Source organism: Tyto alba, unplaced genomic scaffold (genome assembly GCF_018691265.1).
Source record: "Tyto alba isolate M040663 unplaced genomic scaffold, T.alba_DEE_v4.0 Super-Scaffold_29, whole genome shotgun sequence".
Taxonomy (NCBI): Eukaryota; Metazoa; Chordata; class Aves; order Strigiformes; family Tytonidae; genus Tyto; species Tyto alba.
In genome coordinates, this window is record NW_024881303.1 from 10172408 (window position 1) to 10192076 (window position 19669).

General features: G+C 43.4%; 1 protein-coding gene across 2 annotated transcripts in view; it reads left to right on the forward strand.

Moving 5' to 3' along the window:
* The first annotated feature begins 2818 nt into the window (after positions 1-2818).
* The window catches only part of GPR132 (G protein-coupled receptor 132), an 82000-nt gene continuing 65149 nt past the window's right edge, over positions 2819-19669 (forward strand). For both annotated transcript variants that reach the window (XR_004405512.2, XM_009968718.3), the window contains exon 1: positions 2819-3023. The gene's annotated coding sequence lies outside the window, so the exon portion shown is untranslated. The remainder of the gene's footprint in view (positions 3024-19669) is intronic.

A 19669-nucleotide genomic window follows, 5' to 3' on the forward strand; every position in this document is an offset into this window, starting at 1 on the left:
CCAGTCCAAGCAGCTTTATTTCAGCGGCAGATTTCCATGATCCATATTACTTAGATAGAGTGTTTGTCATCTGTTTGGACACCCTTCAGTCTGGCGGGGAACTCTATGATGATAATGAGTTAAATGCCTTGACCTCATTTGGGAATATTACTGGGGAACATGTGAAAAACTTGGCTTGCAAGGGGTAGGGATAGTCAGCCTGTTCTTTACGTTTCTGTTCGCTTAACTACATATGCTCTGACAAATGCTATCTGGAAAGCCTGTCCCAGCTGCAAGCTCTCCACCTCAAGGAAACCCCGGGTCTATCTACAGGATGGGAGACTGCTTTGGGAATCAGTGTCAGCAATGTCAAGAGATGCTCTCTGTGCAGTGGGGTGACAAGAAAAGTCTAGTTCTTTCACAGAGGGATGGAAGGTGGAGTGACATGCAATCAGGAAAGCAATCTTGCATCTGTTACAGTGGCTTATGCTAGGGCATCAAGAGGACATGAAGACACTGGATGGTGTAAAGAAGGATCGGGGAAGTGAGGCTGCAGCTGGAAAATTAGCTTTAGGGATTGAGGACAGGATGCTTTTTGCTTGTCAGACAGCAGGCTGAGAAGTGACTTAATCACTGCGGGTGGGTGATTCCACCTAGAATAGAACTGACAGAGGGGAACTGGAGAGGCTTTTCAGTCTTGATAGTGAAGGTACAACACACTCAAACAAGATGAAGCCTGGAAAACCCAGCCTTGCAGAAAGGAGTCCACTGACATCTCACCTTCCTACTTTGTTCTAGCAAGAAAGGATGTTTTTCTGAATGATGTGCTTTGATTCAGCTACTGGAAATATTCCTCAGTAAAGTGGGTATTTACAATAGCGCAAGATTGCATGGTGTGAGGATACTCTTCCCTTTGAATCCGTCTCCTGTTCTCCCTTTTCCTGGACATTATGGAGAAGAGGGCCAGCTGCAATGGTCCTCAATGTGGTTATCACATACGTGGCTATGTCTTCAGAATATGACAGTAATACAAGCTTGTGGCTCCTACAGGAGTAGATGCATTCTAAGAGTATATTTTTTGTTCATTTACCACCTCCCTCTGAAGGCTCGGGATGCTTCCAGTTCCCAATAGGACAGCAAAAGGGACAGACCTGCAAATTGAAGTGTTTCTGAAAATACTCTTCTGTCTGGCTGATACCTGGCTGATTTGCCGTACCAGCATACCTCACATGCTACGAGAGGGTGCACACAGATTAGTTTCTCCAGAGACAGAGAGACACAGTGAGAAACACATGTGCAGAGGGTTGGGTGATTCAGCTGGGAGTTCCCAGAAGCAGCCAGTGAAAGGATGCAGCATTTACTGGAAATGCTCAGGTGTCATTTCCCCAGGACAGAGTGTTAGCGTAAGCGTCGAGCCAGCAGGTCACACTCAGTCACATTCACCAAGCCAGGGAACAGAGAGAGAGGATTGTGTTTTAGCAGATCTCTCTTCTGGACTCGGTTTGAGCAACCAGTTTCTCGGGGGAGCTGGACTTTGTGGCATTTGTGACAAGCAAGCAGGGGCCTTTGCCAGCAGTTGAGGTCTAAGGGGAAAGGTCTCTAGCAAAGGAAAGAATAGAATAGAATAGAATAGAATAGAATAGAATAGAATAGAATAGAATAGAATAGAATAGAATAGAATAGAATAGAATAGAATAGAATAGAATAGTTTCAGTTGGAAGGAACCTACAATGATCATCTAGTCCAATTCCCTGACCACTTCAGGGCTGACCAAAAGGTAATGCATGTTACTAAGAGCATTGTCCAAATGCCTCTTAAATACTGACAGGTTTGGGGCATTGACCATTTCTTGAAGAAGCCTGTTCCAGTGTTTGACTACCATCTTGGTAAGGAAATGTTTCCTAATGCCAAGTCTGAACTTCCCCTGACACAGCTTTTAACCGTCCCCACACATCCAGTCACTGCATACCAAGAAGATCTCAGCACCTCCCTCTCCACTTCCCCTCCTCAGGAAGATGTAGAGAGCAATAGGGTCACCTCTCAGGCTCCCTTTCTCCAATCTAGACAAGCCCAAAGTCCTTAGCTGCTCCTCATAGGACATTCCTTCCAGCACTTTCACCAGCTTTGCTGTCCTCTTCTGGAAGTATTTGAGTACCTTAACACCCTTCTTAATTTGTGGGGCCTAGAACTTCAGATAGTACTCAAAGTGAGGCCACACTAATGTTAAATACAGCGTGATAATCACCTCTATTGATTGATTAATTGCTTGCTGAGGAGAGGCTAAGGTGCTGCCATTCCCTCACTCTTGTAAGATAAGGACAATACAGAGGGGCATTATCTTTGAAAGATGTGATGGGAAGGTGTGTTTACATACATACATGACAGAAAATCCTCCTCTGAGACTTTATAGTATGTAACAGAAAAAGAAGCCGTATAGATGAGGAACACAAGAGAATATATTGTCAAGATTGATTTTCTTATAATCTATTTATAATATTCAAATGGCATGCACAACTTCTTGTGAGCATCAAGTCTTTCATTAAGAAATTCCTTATGTTCATTTTACACGTTGTTTGGGAACTGTTAACAGTTACTAATGAGGATGGCATACACTAGCACTCAGTATAACACTGGCAAATCCTGGCCAGACGGGCTGTGGACTGTGCTTGAGCAATAAGTGGAAGTGTAACAAGAGAAGTGGTGCAACAGTTGTACATGGCAGTGTTGCCACATCCCCTTTTGACTCTTGACTTGAACTTGCTTAGGGTCAAACTGGTTACTATGTTTGAGGTTCAAAACTGTTTTTTCCTGAGATCAGAAAGCAAGGACTTGGGTTCTTTTCGCCTTCCTCAACAGCAGTGGGTTGCTGATTGCCTGCTGGTAACATGGAGGTACAGCTCAGCCAAGCCCTTCTCTGCCATTGACGAGGCATCAGACAACAGCAGGATTGGTCTATCCCATTCCCAGACTCTGGACTGAGGCCCTATAGTCTTGAGAGGACTGAAATATTTTGCCTAACCAAGTCACTGTGATTGCCAAGCCAGGTAAGACAAACTAATGGCCACTTCTGACTTCCAGCTGCATTATGAGTTGGGTCTGTGTTGCTGTGTGTGTGGTGCCCCACTGGGGCCTGGAGCATGGTCACTTTTCGGGCATGTGGAGGGGGACCCAGTCCTGGGCCACTCGGAGGTGGCCCAGCCAAGGGGACAGGTCCCCACCAGGGAGGCTGTGGGAAGGCTCATCAGAAGGGGAAGGTGCTGGACACAGCTGGAGCAAGTGCCCTGACACACCTCCAGGAGGGATCCCGAGAGCCTGAGGATGCTGTACTTTGAAATCTCACCGGAGGTTTCCTCTAGGAGAGCATGACCGCATTTCAGAACTATTTCTCAAACTGCTCAAGTGCTCACGTATGTGCAGGGTGTGCAATGTACTCTCTCCATGTCTAACTCCTACCAGCGTCTGCGGCGGTTTTTTATGCATTTCCTTTTCCCAGTGCTGCCTTTCCCTTCTGTCTCCTCTCCCCTGTTGCAACCATGGACCCGTCCCCACCGCTCCATTCCTGCAGTGGGCTCCAGCTGATCTGCTTTGGGAGGGGAAGCAGCTCCCCAGGGCCAGCTCTGGGTGTTTGGTAGCTCCCACCTCAAACATTAACATGACTGCTGATGTGTATCACTTGCAGAGCACCACTCACAAGGGAAACTTTTCACATGTTCTCCTTGGCTCCTCTTTATTCCCAGTCACAGCAATTATGCGGCTGCTTCTTGGCCTTCATTTGTCCTAAGCTGTTCTGCCTCAAGTTAGTGCTTATTAGCACTTCCTTCTCTGAAAAGGAGTGACTGCAGAATAAGCCAAGGGTCGTTTCCCTTCCCTTGAGACCAGGAGATGTCCTGGCTTTTGAATCAGGCTCCATAAATTTTAAGCCTTAGCGTCTCATGTATTTTGCTTAGAGAGGGGTGGAGGTTCCCCCAGAGAGAGTAAGGAAAAGAAACTCCTTCTGAGATGACAGTGCATTGCTTGGGCAATTGTTTTTAAGGCATCTGAGACAAATGACAGCACAGATCAGTGGAAAAAAGCAATCATTAACTATGTGAACTCAATGAGAAGAAGAAGTGGAAGGAGGAAGTGACCATTTTTTTTATTTTTTGCATCATCTTTACTTGCATATCATCCTGCAGGGTTGAGCATCAGCAGTTGCTAAATATCAGCCAGCAGAAAATACTGCCAGTAAATAAAATGCTGTTGCATTTTATTGTTGAAAACCAACATGAATAGACTGTGCTATGTGTGTTGAATGTAAATTTTTAGACTGAAAATATTCCTGATATCTACAGTGCTCATTATAAGCTCAGAAACAAGGATTCGGTCTAATGTCAAAAGCTTGAAATTTCAACAGGTCCTTAAAATTCCAAATTTCCCAGTATATAAACTGTCTTCTCGGCACTATCCATGGGTTTCTCTAACCCATGTTGATTCTTTCTGCAAGAGATTCCAGTGGGAAAAGCTGCTGGAGAGCAAGGTGACTCCTAACAAGTGGTATCAAGAGAACGTGTTAGTGGGGTGATGTGACAGGGAGATCAAGAGCTGCAATGGGTGGCTGGTTTCAGTGGTGAGCATGATATTTGTACCTCAGCATGTTCTGGTCCTTTGATGGATTATCCCACTAATGCCTGTGTTTATATCCTGAGAGAAGAAACAAGGGCTACATCAAGGAGTTCCTCCCTGCCCCATCCCTTTTAGGGTGAGGATCAGGACTGGTAGCTGGAGGTATGTGCCCCCAGGGCAAACACCCTCACCGAGGCAGCACACCTGGCCCAGAAACAACCAGAGGTCTGGTCCCAGGCTCGGCAATGTTTCTTGGTTAAAGTCAACACGTTCCCCATGCTCCTTCACTAACAAGTCTCATGGATGCTAGCACTAGCTTTGCTTTTCCTCATCAAGCCTGTGCCTTCTCTTGGGCCTCAGTTTTAATTTCTTTTCTACAGACATAATGGTGCTGTTGTTGTAAGTTGCATATTCATGAGGGACCATGGCCCAAAGAAGTCCAAATTTTCTAAACCCATGAGCTTCTTAGTGAGATTTTCACACAGCTCAGAGCTGCAATACAGCCAACTTCCCTCAGAGAAGTATCTCATGGGCAGGAAATAAATGTGTGCCCAGGGCTCTTTCACTCCATCCTAGGAGTGGATGTCCTGCAGGACTGTGCTTGACAGTTTCATCCTCAGCGAGAGATTAGACTGCCAACACCCCATCCACCAGTGTAACCCACCTTGTGGGTATGTGGGATGGTCCTAACACAGGAGCCACACCTGAACGCAAGCTGTGTGTAGCATATAATCCCACTTCTGCCTGGAATTATAAGCATTGCTCAGGGTACAGAGCAATCTACTTACAGAAGAAACCTGTTGTCATCTTCTATGGCAACTAACAGGGCTATGGGTGAGGGTGTGCCACAGAGAGGGAGAAGGCAGGGAATTAGAGGAACATTATTTCTTTATTTCTGTGCTGCAATTAAGAAAGGGTTGTATTTTTCGTTTTCACGTGCCTCAACTCCCACCAGCTGCATGCACCCACCCACAGCATGTGTGCCGTGTTTTTATTACGGCTGTAGCCTCAGGTAGCATGGAATCGGGGCCAAACATACATTAGTAAAATTAGAAGAAATATCACCTGACGGGTCTGGACGGTGCTGTGGGCAGAGCATATTTGGCAAGACTGCTTCCTTCGCAATCCAGCCCAGAGACATTCCCTGATCCTATCTGAACAGGGACTGAACTTGCAAAACGAGTCCCAGCTTGTGAGCTGTGAGTCAGGGATGTCTTAAACACTGCCTCAGCATCCAACACCAACAAGCTCTTTTTATTCTGTTCATCCTGCTTAAATGAATGCAGCGAGCCGAGCCGTCATGTTAAAAGAGCAGCCTTGAGGGCTGCAAGGCATAGGTCTGCTTTTTTTCACACCCTCCAGCATTTGCCCCTTTGTATTTGGGCATTTTTGACCCATTGTTCTCCTCTTCTCTGGCTCAGCTAATAGGACTCTTGACTGCACTGCTCACAGACAGTGGTTTGAAATCTGCATCTGCTCCGTATGGTCATGTCCATGCTCCTCACTGGTGAGCCATGAGGCTACACTCACTTCAATGAAGGATGTGTATCTGTGCTTAAAATAAAGTATACTTCCCAACTTCTTTCAAGTACCATCCTATTAATGACATCCTCCCTCATAACGCGAGAGATTTCATAAACTCTGTCGAGATGGGCAGGAATCTATGGAACACCCTGTGGCACCCCTCCATCATATCTGAGAAAGACTTGTTAGAAATGCTGCATTAGGGAACCATTTGCTGAAAAATGGTGATGAAAAACATCAGATTAGAGGAAGCCAGTTACTTATACTGATCTCTTCCAGTAATGGTAATGGTAGTGCAGTGGCTCAAGCTACCCTTGCCTGAGTTTCAGTGGGAAAGCGCAGATGTAAAGGCAGTAAGGAAAAATGCAAAGGTGCATTTACCTTGTTACTAGAAGACGAAAAGAGAAAACATTATTTACCTGTGAAGCAAAGGAATTTAAGGCAGAAGTTGGTAGTGACAGAGAGTCGAAAGCATAGTGTTTTGTTCAAATACAGAGCAATAGAGACAAAAATCTGATACACAGGGACTACACAGGATGTGCCCAATGTTTTCATAGCCTTGATTTATCTTACTTCAAAAATGGGAAAGTCACAGAGAATGAGTCCTAAATGGTAATAAATAAATTGTAGTACTATATGGGAAAAAGTGGGTCATGGTCCTGCATACCGCGGACGGACCAAGATTTACCATACTCTCGTGTACCAAGAAAGACATATTGAAATCTAAATTTCTAAGAAGGGAAGGATCAGATTGAAGGAGAAAATAAAAGCAACTTGAGACTGGCTTTTATCTTAAATATATTTTGCTCCTCTTCCACAATACAGTGCAATGCGGTCTTCATGTCCCTTTTCTCACCTTTCTTTCATTTTGCAGTATCACTCATTGCTCTTTACATGTCAGTACTGTGCACTATCAGCACAACACACATTCCTTTAACAAACAACACCATTCCCCTCTCATGGGTTTAGGATGAATTATTTCAGTGATATCATTCAAGGGCCTTAAATATATTGGCTTTAGAGCTATTTTTACTTGCAAGTGCTTGAGCCAGACCTTTGATGTTTCATTTGGGTTCAGGGCAAAATAGAGAACATATTAAAATAAGCAAGAGATGGTGGTTTTGTTCTAAGTATTAACAGAAGCCAGGGTGAGACCCAGAAGAGGAAGGGAAGGGGATTGCCAAAGATTTCTGTTGGATACTTACTCTCTCCAAGGTTTGTAAATCTGTCCTGTAACACTCTTAATCCCTTCTCCTGCACGGGAGTACGGTATCAGTAAAATCTTCACGATGTCCTGCAAAAAGAGCTTTTAATGCAGCTCTTTGTTTATTGTCTCTGCAATTCTTTCATTTTTCAGGAGAAAAAAAGGGTCATTTCTTCTCTGGAGCCTTAAGGCTCAGGGAAATTATCCAGTGTCCTATCCTGCTCTGCCTCCTATCCAGCATTTTGACAGGCATGGACTAGTTTGTATCCAGAAACCACCTCGCTGGACATGCAAAGGAATAAAGTGCTGGAGACCGTGGCATGACAATTTTCCAAAGTCAGGTTGAAGGGAAGGCAACCACAATTACCAGGCTTGAAGTCAATGTGCGTATGTCACCAAAAGCAGCCTCTGGAGGGGCTGGAAGGCCATCCAAGCTGTCCGCTGCCCACGGTCTCCTCACTAATGTTGTGCACAGGACCTGGGGTCTCCCCACCTCTTTGCTAGGACGCTCAGTGCTGGGGCTGAAGAGCTATGCAGGGCTTGTGTTCCCCTCCATGGCACTCCATGGCTATGCTTAGGGAACGTGCCATGCAGGAAAGAGGCAAGCCCACTCCTGAGAGCAGCCTGGGAAATACCCTTAGCCAACAGTATCAATGCCATCAAAGGTGGAAGGGCTCAGGAGGCTGAACTGATCTGTTCGTGCCTCCCCACCCATGCAGGATCTGAGGAAAGTCAGAAGTGCAGAGCAGCTCCATCCTAGTCCTTTTGGCGAGTCTGACCTGAGTTAAGACAGGAGTTTTCTCATCTAGTGCCACCTAAAAGTGAGAAGTAAGGAGACTGTCCCCCTTCATCCCTGGTGGATTGTACAGGGAATGATTCACATCCAAACTGAAACGATCCCGGGAGTGTGCCCTGGTAGATACGCTGCCTACTTGCTGTTTCATCTAATAAATTTTACTTACCTTTTACTACATCTTTCAGCATGTGGGTAGACCCATCATTGGCTGTAGCTATTTCAAGGAGACTACGTATTTTATAAATGTACTATGTATATGTATAGTATAAACCTATTATGTCTAATGTGCATATGTAGAAAGGAAAATCCTAATCCTAAAATCCTATAGAAGTAATATCAAAGGAAAAAATATTCTGGGAAGAATATGGGAGAACAGCAAGAAAAGGGTGGAGAAAAACGGAAGCAAGTCACATATAAGTAGGCAGGGGAAATGCACAGTACAGCAAGATGGTGTTGATGCTAAAATAGGAGGAGCTTTGAAAGTTATTGAACAGTGCGATTACACTGTGGCACCTACAGAGATTAGCAATGTGGCCAGGAAATAACATAATGAAACTGAAATAATATGGGCTACAAGTACTCAGGAAAAAATACCACCAAAGGACACTCAGAAGCAGCCACGTAAGGAATGTCTGGGAGGTAATATAGGAGGACAATCTATATGTAACTTTTGGCAGCCAACTTGCATTGCAAAAGACCCATGTCATTCTCAGTGGGCATCACACTAATGAGCCTGGCTTAGATGCAGTTGGAAAGTTGCTGTTAATTTCTTGGCATCCCACTGTCAAACACTGTAAAATCATAAGCCTCAAAGAGTAGAGACACGATCAGATCATTTGGTGTGGGTTTGATTTATGAAGATTAAGTGATGCTTAGATATATGCTGGCAAATAGATAAGAAAATAGCAGACATGAGTCTACAAGTATCTGAAGGATGTAGGCAGGGTCACATAAATGTGCTTGGAGAGAGAGAAAATAGGATGTGATAAGAAGAAGAGAAAATTCCCTACCAGTATCGAGTAGACAAGACCTGGATATGGGGTCTTAAACTAAGAGAAAATTATCTTGCATGAGATCTTTCAAATAGCAGAAAAGATAATAGTTGTAGCTTGGACTTTTAAGACTTACTGTTTCTTGATGAAAGGTGAATTTTAAAAGTGAGTTCAGTTCTGCCATGTACACAGTGAGCTGAAAAAAATCACCACTTATTTCAGTTTTCTAAATTTCCTTTAAAAACATTATGTTCAATGAGCAATCAAAGGAAAGCCAAGAAGTTGAGCACTGAAAGTTAGCAAAATCATTAAAGAAACAGCAAAGTAATATTAAGAGCACAATGCATTCAAATCGGCACAGAGGACCAGATGGTACATACCCATGGGTATTAAAGGAATTAGCTGAAAAACTCTTAGGCCCATTATACATTATATTCAAGTGCTCCTGAAGAACTGAGGAAGCCCTGATGACTGGCAGAGGGAAAACATCATGCTTCTTTTCCAAAAAGGGAATTACAGATCAATTAGCTTAACATCCTTTCCAGGTGAAACTTGGTCTCTAATAATCAGAAACTACTAGTAGTTGTTCTGCGGGAAGAACAAAAGGCAGGTGACATTAAGAGAAGCAGTTTCATACAAGTGCTAGACCTTACAGCCAGATTATACTCACAATGTTGATGGGAGGAGGAAAACCACAGGGTGTGTGTGATGGGTGGGGAGAGTGAAGAATAAGCAGCTGCTTATCCATCATGTGGGATGGATTATACACCATAGTGGGCCATGCTGGTGGGAGGAGGAGGAGGGGGGATACAGTCCCTTGAGTAGTTCAGTAAATTTGCCCTTAAGGGTTTCACTCATTGATAAGACAACTGGTTATACCGAGAGCTCTCCTGCAGAGAGCTCCTTGATTTCAGTAATTTTATTCAATTTTTTTCAGTTATAATATTCTTTTAGACCATGATCCATCCTTAAAGGATTCCATGCAGACACAGTTGACTTTAACAGTGGTTGGACTGGGCCCAAAGCAGAACAAGAAAGATGTAGGATGGATACAGAGAATAACAATGAAAGAGATTAAAATCAGGCCCTACAATAGAAAGTGAAGTATGCTTGTAAATATTGCCATGTTGGGCTCCTCAGGGACTCCTGCTGTGTTGGGCATTATATTCGTCTGCAGTATCATCTAGGAAGGAGAAGAAAAATACATCAGTGAAATTCAAAGTTAACACCCAGCTGGAATGTGAATTGCAAATCATTTATTAGAAGCACCATCCTGAAGGGATTTCAATAAATGAATAGTGGAACATAGTGGGAATAGCAAGAAATTGAAAAAATCTAAGTGCACAGGGTAACTTCCACAGGGTAACAATGCTCACTGAAGAGAGGTCAAAACAGTAAACCAAAGACTGTGGAGAGCAATAATCCAGAAAAGACCCTTAGATGCAAATGTTGATAGAAAACTACAACTGATAAAAAACCCAGATCAATTCACTTTTGAAGTGCTAATAGGAATATCACTTGGGGCAGGTCCTACTGAAAAGAGTGCAAGCAAACAGGTAATGTTATAGATTAACTGGTATAGACAAGAGGGTGAGATGAATGACCTATTTACTAGGAAGATCAAAGGAAATGAAGACATACATAGCCTGGAAAAAAGGGAGGCAGCAAGGTACAGTCTGATATAGAGACAAACCTTAGCATGAAAGAATGCTGCTGAGTGGGAGGGAAAATCAGGACTCATCGGTTAGCAACGGTGGGGCTACACACACAGGGCTACACTCAGGCTGGGAAAGGGGGCAATGATCTGATCACTTCACTCCAGCAGGACTGGCTGGGAGGTCTCCACTGAAGGTCTTCATTGTCCAGAAGAATAGGGTTTAAAACCAGCATACACTCTGGTCCTGTGTTTGGTTCTCCACCTACATGGAGCCACCAGTTGGCTGCCTCTGAGTTCACAGCATGTTTACAGACAAATTTTCAGCAATGTTCCTTGGGTCAGTAAGTGTGCACATGGAAGCAAAATCAACAGAGCTTTAATACTGGGGGAAAAGCGTTACAGCGAGTGGAAGGAAAGTCAGTGGAGAAGAGGTAAAAAATCCCAACTGCATGGGGTTAGATCACTCCATGGGTATCCATCCAAGGATGGGCAAGGCAAATGTACGGTAGGCAAAGACACAGACATGAATCATCATATGGAGAAGCCCAGACCCAGCACAAGGATTGCAGATATCTTTGCAGTGGTGCTATTTATTCACCTTTCTTGGAGACTAATCAATGTGGGCCAGAGGAGAGATAAACCTTCTTGATATCCCTGTGGTAGTACCATGGTTCTCCAATACGGGAACTGGGAGAAAGCTGCACTATGTTGCCATACCTCAAGGGCTTAATTCCTGTTAGCTCATAACCTCAACTAGACTTTCACCATAGTCAGGAGATTAATGCTACACTTGAATCCTTGTTTTACCCATCATCTCTGAGTGTCTCTGCTTCTTCCGTGGACAACACCACACAATCTGGGAAAAGATGAGGACCTATTGGAAATTTCAGTGCTTACCTTACAAAACTGCTGGACCACTCATTCTACCAGTGCCCCCATTTCTCTGTTGGCTGCCTACTGACATCTGGATGGGATTCACAGTGCAAGCTGTGATCCAGAAACTCAAAATGTGCATGGCCAACTAGCCAATTCTTCCTCATTTTCACACACATAATCTCCAAGCCTTTATTAACGTGGGGCTTTCAGGAGCCTATGGCAGGATGTGTCTGCAGCAGGCCCTCTGCCCTTAAATTTGCACCCAGCAGAGACAGTCTTCATTCTTATTTGATCTTCACCAGAAGTGGCAGCTGTTCACCTCTCTGCTCAGGCAGTGTTGCTCATAGTAGGCTAAGGAATTCCTGGCAATTCTTCTTGGTGGAAAGGCTTTTGCTCTACGTAAGCGATATGAAATCCACCTACATGTTTGGGAGGGTGACAGCGCATTATAATCACACAGCACCACTCGAGTGCCCGTAACAGTGACTGCAGCAACACTAACGGAAGCTCTGAAGGAAGGGAATGAGAAATTCACTCCCACCACTTGACTCATGTGGGTTGCTGCTTAGATACAGGTTGAAGCAGCCACTGAAGTCATGGGTGTCTGTGGGCTGCTGAGTTTCTAACTTGATGCTTTATGGGGCTCTGCTTATCAAAATATTTGGGATCTGCTCATCTCTGGTTACCGTGCCAGTTTCAGAAGTGTGTTTTGGCTGCACAGAAGCCATAGTAAGACACCATCTCGCTCAGATGCTGGCTGAGTTAGCTGCATTTTGAGCATGGTTATCAGGGAAAGGCCATGTGTGTACAGTAACTATGAGCTGGTGAAAATAGATTTAAGGGGCATCCCAAGGCTTCAAGGCTGCTATTCTGACTGGACAATGTGATGCTTCTGTGAGTATAGTTTCAGAGAAACAATCACAAAGGAAATATGCAGATATGTGAACAATTGTTGGATTTGGGACTAATAATCAAACACCCAAAATTAATATTATTTTTTCAAAGGAAATGTTATATTGTCTAATCTTCAGATTGCCGCTTTGGTGTTACTAAGTGAGAATAAGTGCAGGCCTGTAGTTGAGATGATGAGATGAATAGTCCAGGGTCAGTTCCTAGTTCTAGCCCAGATTTTCTGAACACAAGCTACTTAATCTCTCTACTTTTATCTCCAACAGTTCTTTATCAGGAGATAAGGGTAATACTACCTTTCTCCATGCTGCTTCTACTTTATCTATTAAATAATGGGGAGAGATGGAGAGACGATTTAATATAAAGACACACAACCTCCTGCACATTGGAACACCTCATCTTGATGGAGGACATATACATTATTGTTATTTATATTAATTTCAGCTGTCCCACCATATTCGCTTATACAAAGGAAGACTATTGCAGAAAACAAGTCATAGAGCACAGCTAACTAGATATTACAGGAGGTCTGTCTCTCTGGATTAAAGAGGCTCTAGGTGTGGGCAGTGTTAAGGTCTGAGTGGTTTACAAAGGGAGCAAGTTTTGTGATGGAGAGTTTATTGTGACTGAAAGGCTGAAGACGAACTCAGCTTTCATGGAATGACTCCCAGAACTATCTGTTATTCACTGTGTGTCTACACTGTGGAAGGGTAACATGTATAATTAAAACTAATAAAGGTATTTGATCAGTTCAGGTACAGGTTACCACACAAGTCTATTTTAATTCATAGTATAAAATCTATTCTATGTTTTGCAAGCAGGAGTAAAAGTATAAGGTATACTGTTTTCCCAATCACGGTGAGTCAATGATAGACTATTTAAAACTTCCTATTCAGGTGAGCGGTTATCCCCTTGACTTCTTTCAAATTTATGATCTTCCTTCCTGCCTTTAATTGTCCTGGTTTTCCTGAGGAAATCAAAACATGATGGTATAAACCAGTCATTTTTTTGTACATAATGCATACGATTTGCCTTTTAACTTTAATAATTTTTACCCGTATAAGGCTAAGAGCTCTGCATTGGTATGCTGTGGGCCTGAGTCAGTGCTGTGATGGTGGTGAGCGGGTTCTGCTGCCTGGTTGGGTTTGTTTGGCTTGCTGTCCAAAGTGTCTGGGAACACTCAGGGCCACATTCAGGCCTGAAGTCATTTCATACAATCTCAGATGCTTGAAAGTCAAGAGCTTAATCTATGTTAGGCACTGCTGTCATTGGAAAAACAACTCTGCAGAACAGCCCTTCATGTGGCTCTTCTATAGGCATTGTAAGAGCATGAAGAATCACCAGTGTTGCCAATGGGGCAGGGTAATTAACCTTTCTAGCTGGAGAACTTATAACAACGTGATGATCTGGTAAGAAAGCAAGCTCTGCCGGGGTGCAAAGGGGTTCACACATAACTGCCCCTGAACCCTTCCAGTTCAGGGTGATCAACTGCCCCAGAATTTATACCGTTACAAGGAAACAGCCTGATAGTGATCTAGGTCCTTCCACCTAAACCATCCCCACAAGGTCATCTGCAGCTTTTAAGTCTGTAAACAGAAGCCTAAAGTACCTGGTTGGGTACTGCTGTTCCTTTGTGTTCAGCCTTCTGCAGGGATGGTGTTGTAGACATCTCTGAGATTAATTCTCCTCTATCCCCTCTTGACTGCTAATTGGGAAGGAAAGCTTAAAATTTCAGTTTCAGTGTTTTTTTACCCATGCCTGTATGAATTTATTTTAATAAATGTGATGGAAGGAGTCAGTGTTTGCAGACCAGGAGTTCTTGACTGTCCTGATGTGCCATTTCTGATTTATGTTTGATATATGTCGCTTTCTGTTTCTGTTCTTAACAGTTGTAAGTGACCTGACACAGAGCAGACTGTAATCTGTGGTTTTCAGAGCAGGTTCTGTGAAGGGCTCAATGTGTAGAAACACTGAGCATATTGATAAAGCATGAGATTTTCAGTCAAGCTAGGGAAGCCATGCCAAACTGAATTGCCTCAACGTTACTTCCATTGACGAAGTCGCTTTTGACATTATGCCTCATCCGAATTTTTCACTGGGACTAACTTAATCCTCCTTCATCAGCCCTGTAGCAATAGCAGGCTCATATTTTATAACAAAAATCACAGGCTTATTTTGCATTTATAGATGAGACTAATCTTTACAACAAGGCCTTTATCACTACAGCTTCTTTAAAGAAGTAAAAGGACATAAGGGAAACAGGGTTGGAAATATCGGGGTTTTTTAGGTATTCAGATGCTGAATCACTATAAAATATGCACTGTGCTCTTAAACCTGCTGCCAAGGAAGAGTGAGAAAACAGACGCTTTTCCCGTGTTTGTCTGTGTCATCCTCTCATAGTGTCTGTTCTATAAACAGCGCTGTTTGTGCATTTGAGCATCAACAAGCTTGCAGATTGAACTGTCATGTTAGCCAAAGGTGAGACAGACCCCAGCTGAGTAAAGTTCCCCAGGTTACACTGAGGTCCTCTTGAGGTTACTTTGCTGAGTATGGGTGTGCTGAACACATTCATAATTTCACTCCCACAGGTAGATGGGACAATTCACAGCGACCAGTCTATTTGCCAAGCATAACCTATGTGGCTGTTGAATACTAGTTTCTTCAAATTTGGTAGCTAACTGAATCTCTAAATTTTGTACCTGTTCTTTACAAGCAGTAGCATTTGAGTTGCAAAAGCAAGTCCTGCCAGGGCAAGCATTTTTGTTGGTGCATTTAAAATTTATTTTCCTTAAACACACATGTGGCAATACAACATTCACTTTCTACTCATTTGTCCCAAAAGACCATGACAATGAGTGTTAAGTAAGATGTGAAGTGATACTAATAAGATTTAAATTATAATTACTGTCCATAAGACATAGATTGTCCTAAAATACACCTCCTTCCACATTACAGTAGGATATATTTTGTTTTCAAAATATCCTAAATTGAGTGTCTTTCTGGAGTCTCTGTTGCTCCCATATGTTGCTTTTAAATATCAAATGAGTTTTTCCAATTGGTTTCAACATCTTATGCTGTGGCCAGCTGATGTAAATTGGCATAGGTCCATTATACCATTGGAAATATGTCAGTCTATACCAGCTGAGATTACAGCACAGTTCTAATTTAAAATATACTTAACATCTTTTTAATGTTTTCTTGAACAATGCTAGTAAAGTCACCTGTTTTATCTCACTTTCTGTCCTCAGTAAAACATATGGGTAAAAGTTAACATCTTGGGGAAGATGAAAGACAACAGGACCTATCCCCACTCCATCTTTAAGGCAAATATCCTTTACAAAGTCATGATGGGCGGGATTGAGTTTTCATAAAACCAGTGAGATAGAAGAACATAATTTACCATTTTAAGTGCTTCTGAAAACAGAGCTAAATTCAAAGCATTGAAGCAAATCTTTTTGGCTTCAGATCTGGTGCTGCTTAAATTATTCACTGTAAATATATCACCATACTGATTTAACACTTTTGCTGTTCTTTGTGATTTTGTTGAATGAGATGATCTTGATTTGCTGCCTGTTCAAAGCACAGTTTTGCCTATTAAACAACTTTCAAATGTTCACCTTGGGCTGCACAAAGATATTACTGATACACTCACATAATTCCTCCCCTTGAAGTGCCAGTCTAGTTATATCAAAAAGAAGCACACACACATTGCTCTCATGCTCCCCCACGTAAACTATTGCTTTGGCAGGGCTTTGTATTTGCCTGGAATCACCACATCCTAGAGATCTCTCGTGTGGTCTCTCATCTCCACATCCTGATGTTCCCCATGGGATGTTGCAGGGGGAGGGGGCAGGCTGTCAGAGACTAATGATAATTCGGGCTGGAGCAACTAATTCCTGTGTGTTGTCCCCCACCCTGGGTCCATTTTGCCCAGGTGTCTTTGGGATGGCTGCTGGTACCATGAGTGAAACCGAGCACCGTGAGCAGGGCTTTCAGAGGGGACTGCAAGCTGGACTAAGCAGAGGCTGGAATGGGACTTTCCCAAATGTGTGCCAGCTGCAGGAGTGACGTTCCAGCACAGTAAAAGCCACTTTCCCAGCTGAGCTCACCCCAGCACTAGCGAGTCCAGTATAAACCCACAGTGGGGTGGTGTATCCTGACATGCCACCGAGCTTGGCCTTGCAGAGATTCCCATTTCTTTGAGGGCACAGCCCAGCTGGGATGTATGGAAGCTGTTCTCATGTGCGCTGGGAGCCTACAGAAATCCATCGCCGTGCTTTGGTCCCACAGACAGCCACAGCCTGTACTACAGGGAATATGCTCAGCTGAGCTGTTCCTTAAAGCATTTACTGAGTTAACAGGAAACACAGACAGTAACTGGCTACCTCAATAAAACCAGAAGGCTTGAACAAAAATATAAAGCAAATGTCAGGTGATGAAGATGAAGCATGGGTAAAGATGGGTGTTGTCAAAGTGGAAGGTGATTTACTTGGCTAAATGTACATCCTCCTGAAAGTTCAGTCTTTGTGGGAAGGCTGTTATTTAGGCTGACTGTAATGGATGTCCCTGGGTGGTGCGGTCCCCGAGGTATAGAGCTTCAGCTGTGCAACAGAAGGGGTTTATTAGAAGCTGTTGTCCTCCCAGGGTCAATGCTGGTCCCTTTCCTGAGGAAAAAGTGCCCCTTTTGAGTGCTTTCGGAGAGCTTTAGGAAATTGTGTCTGTCATACACCTCACCTCATGTACCCAAGCATCACCCCAGCCTTTCCTGGAGCATCTTACTTCTTCCTTCTCCCATCTGGAGAAGTGCCTGACACTTTGTGGCTTTCCCTGCTTTCAGAAGGGAAAATTTGGATTATTTTTGTAAAAAGCATTTTTCTTAAGTCAGAAACTTTTAAATCTCTGTCTCATTTTTGATACCTTTAAAAGCCTGGTTTGGACTATTCAGCTCAAGTCTGGGGTTTGTGAGAGTTAAGTGTATGAGCAAAACAGAGCTGATACATATTTTTGTCTCTATCTTTTTATACCTTCAGCTTGTCTGCCAGGCAGTACACTTGCTGCTTTTCAGATTCTCTGGTGATATCTGAAATCCGCTGAAGTGTGAGTGGGAAAGCAAAAAGGATGCCATTTGGGAACTGGTGATTTCAACATAAGCACGTTACTGTGCTGCTTTTATGCAGCAACAAACTAAAGCTTAAAGGTCTCCTCTGTGCATGCCATTTTCAGTATGTTGGGGAAAATATATTTTTACATATATAAAGCAAAGCAAGCTCTGGGAGGCTGCCAGTTCCCTCCAGATGACATAAAAATGCTAGTACCTGGAAAGAATAAGTTTAAACCCCAGATCTGTGCAAAACAGTAAAATGCAGGGCACATACTTGAATAGTAAAACTCTTCTCCAAAGCAGTTTGAAGACACCTATGTGCAAGGTCATGCTGCTTTTAGATGTCCCATTAAATGTCCCTCTTGTCAGAGTTTACATCATAAAAAGCTTTTGGTAAGTTTTGGGTGGATCATCATGTCCAGAGGGCATTTAAATATGCCCCTTTTGACTTGAAGGAAGCAGTGCTTGCCAAGGGAAGCTAAATGTCAATCCAAACTCAAATGTGAGTGGTAGCACTGGTATCCATAACCCTGAACACCGATGAAACTTCCAGCACTCACCGCATGAAATGCTCCTCCTCAAGGTCCAAGTCGAATCCATGAGATGTTTGGACTTGATTCTATTCTGATTTAAGACAGCTTGGTTGTGTTGCAGCCCTCGGCAATTCTGCCAGTCTATGCCAGCTGGACACATCTCCCTGGCCATCAGTCTTCCCAGTGTGTTGCACCCAGTAACTGGCAAATATTCAGTGGTTTTTCTGTTGCTTGTGTTTCTCCTAATGGAACTCCTAAGTAACCTAATTGGTAATTCACATTTTAATGAGCTCCTTATTATGGGGTTAATAACCTGCATTATTTTGTGTGGTTCTAACCATTAGCAGCTTGATGTTAAATGATTTTAATTTGTTTTGATGCACATCTGTTGACTTAGTGCCTCAAAAAGTAAATAGTTCAGTGCAGATTTGATCAGGAACAAATATGGGATATGCCCTTGAGGTCCTAAATACAGGCAGCAACCCTCCCACTATCCTCTCTCTTTCAGTTTGCATTATTAAGACTTTCCCAAGACCCAGCAGGATGCATTTTTCCAATACGATGCTCCACAAAGTTGTCCTGCCACTGCGGTAATTGGTGGCATGCTATCGTAACCCGATGGGTTGTTTTCATAGCATCTCCCTAGGTGTTCAGCTCAAGAAAATAATTGATACTAGCACCTCGGGGAAGGGAAAGGGAAAAGCAAAAAAAAAAAAAAAAAAAAAAAAAAAGAGAGAGAAACCTGAAAAGGTACCTGAATGGGTGGGAGAGGAGAAGGAGGACTGGTTCCCAGGGTTTTCACATATAACTTCTGTTGCTATGGCAATCACTCTGTCTGTCTGTACTTGCTCAGAGCAACAGCTTCATCTGGAGCCACACAGTCAGGCAATGTTGGTAGTTCTCATTTGGGAGTGTGGGGAGCAAGCAACAGGGACATTTTCTCCAAAAAAAAATGTGGTGTGTGGGGGGATGTGATAGAGAGAGAAGAGGAGTTTGCAAATATGCATTAGCCTGGTCCCTGCTCTTGCCAGGGTGTTATCTGGGGCATGTTTGTGTATGGCACCCGCCACAACCACCACCTGAGTTTCAGCTTCTAGGCAGAGCCACAGTACAGATAAGCAAAAAGGTTTGGGTCAGGAAAGTGAGAATTCAGCAATCACACCCTCCAGCACGTGGAGGAACTACCATACGTGTCTTGTATCCAAACGTCTCTTTTACGTGCTCTCAAACCAGCAGGATGGGAGAAGGTGTTGAATTACGGATATTGTCCTTGGTAAAACACCGTCTCACCCACAAATTACTTATAACACTAATAGAAACATGGCACAGACAAGAATCTGTGGGCAGAGTGAATCACTGGAAATGACATAGTTATATAGCACCTCTCGGCATTGTATTATGGCAGCTCTGCTTCCGTGAGATCTGATCCTAGAGGTCCTGCCACACTCTAGACCTTGAGGATGTACTCAGCCTTCAAGCTCTGTTTAATCATGGCC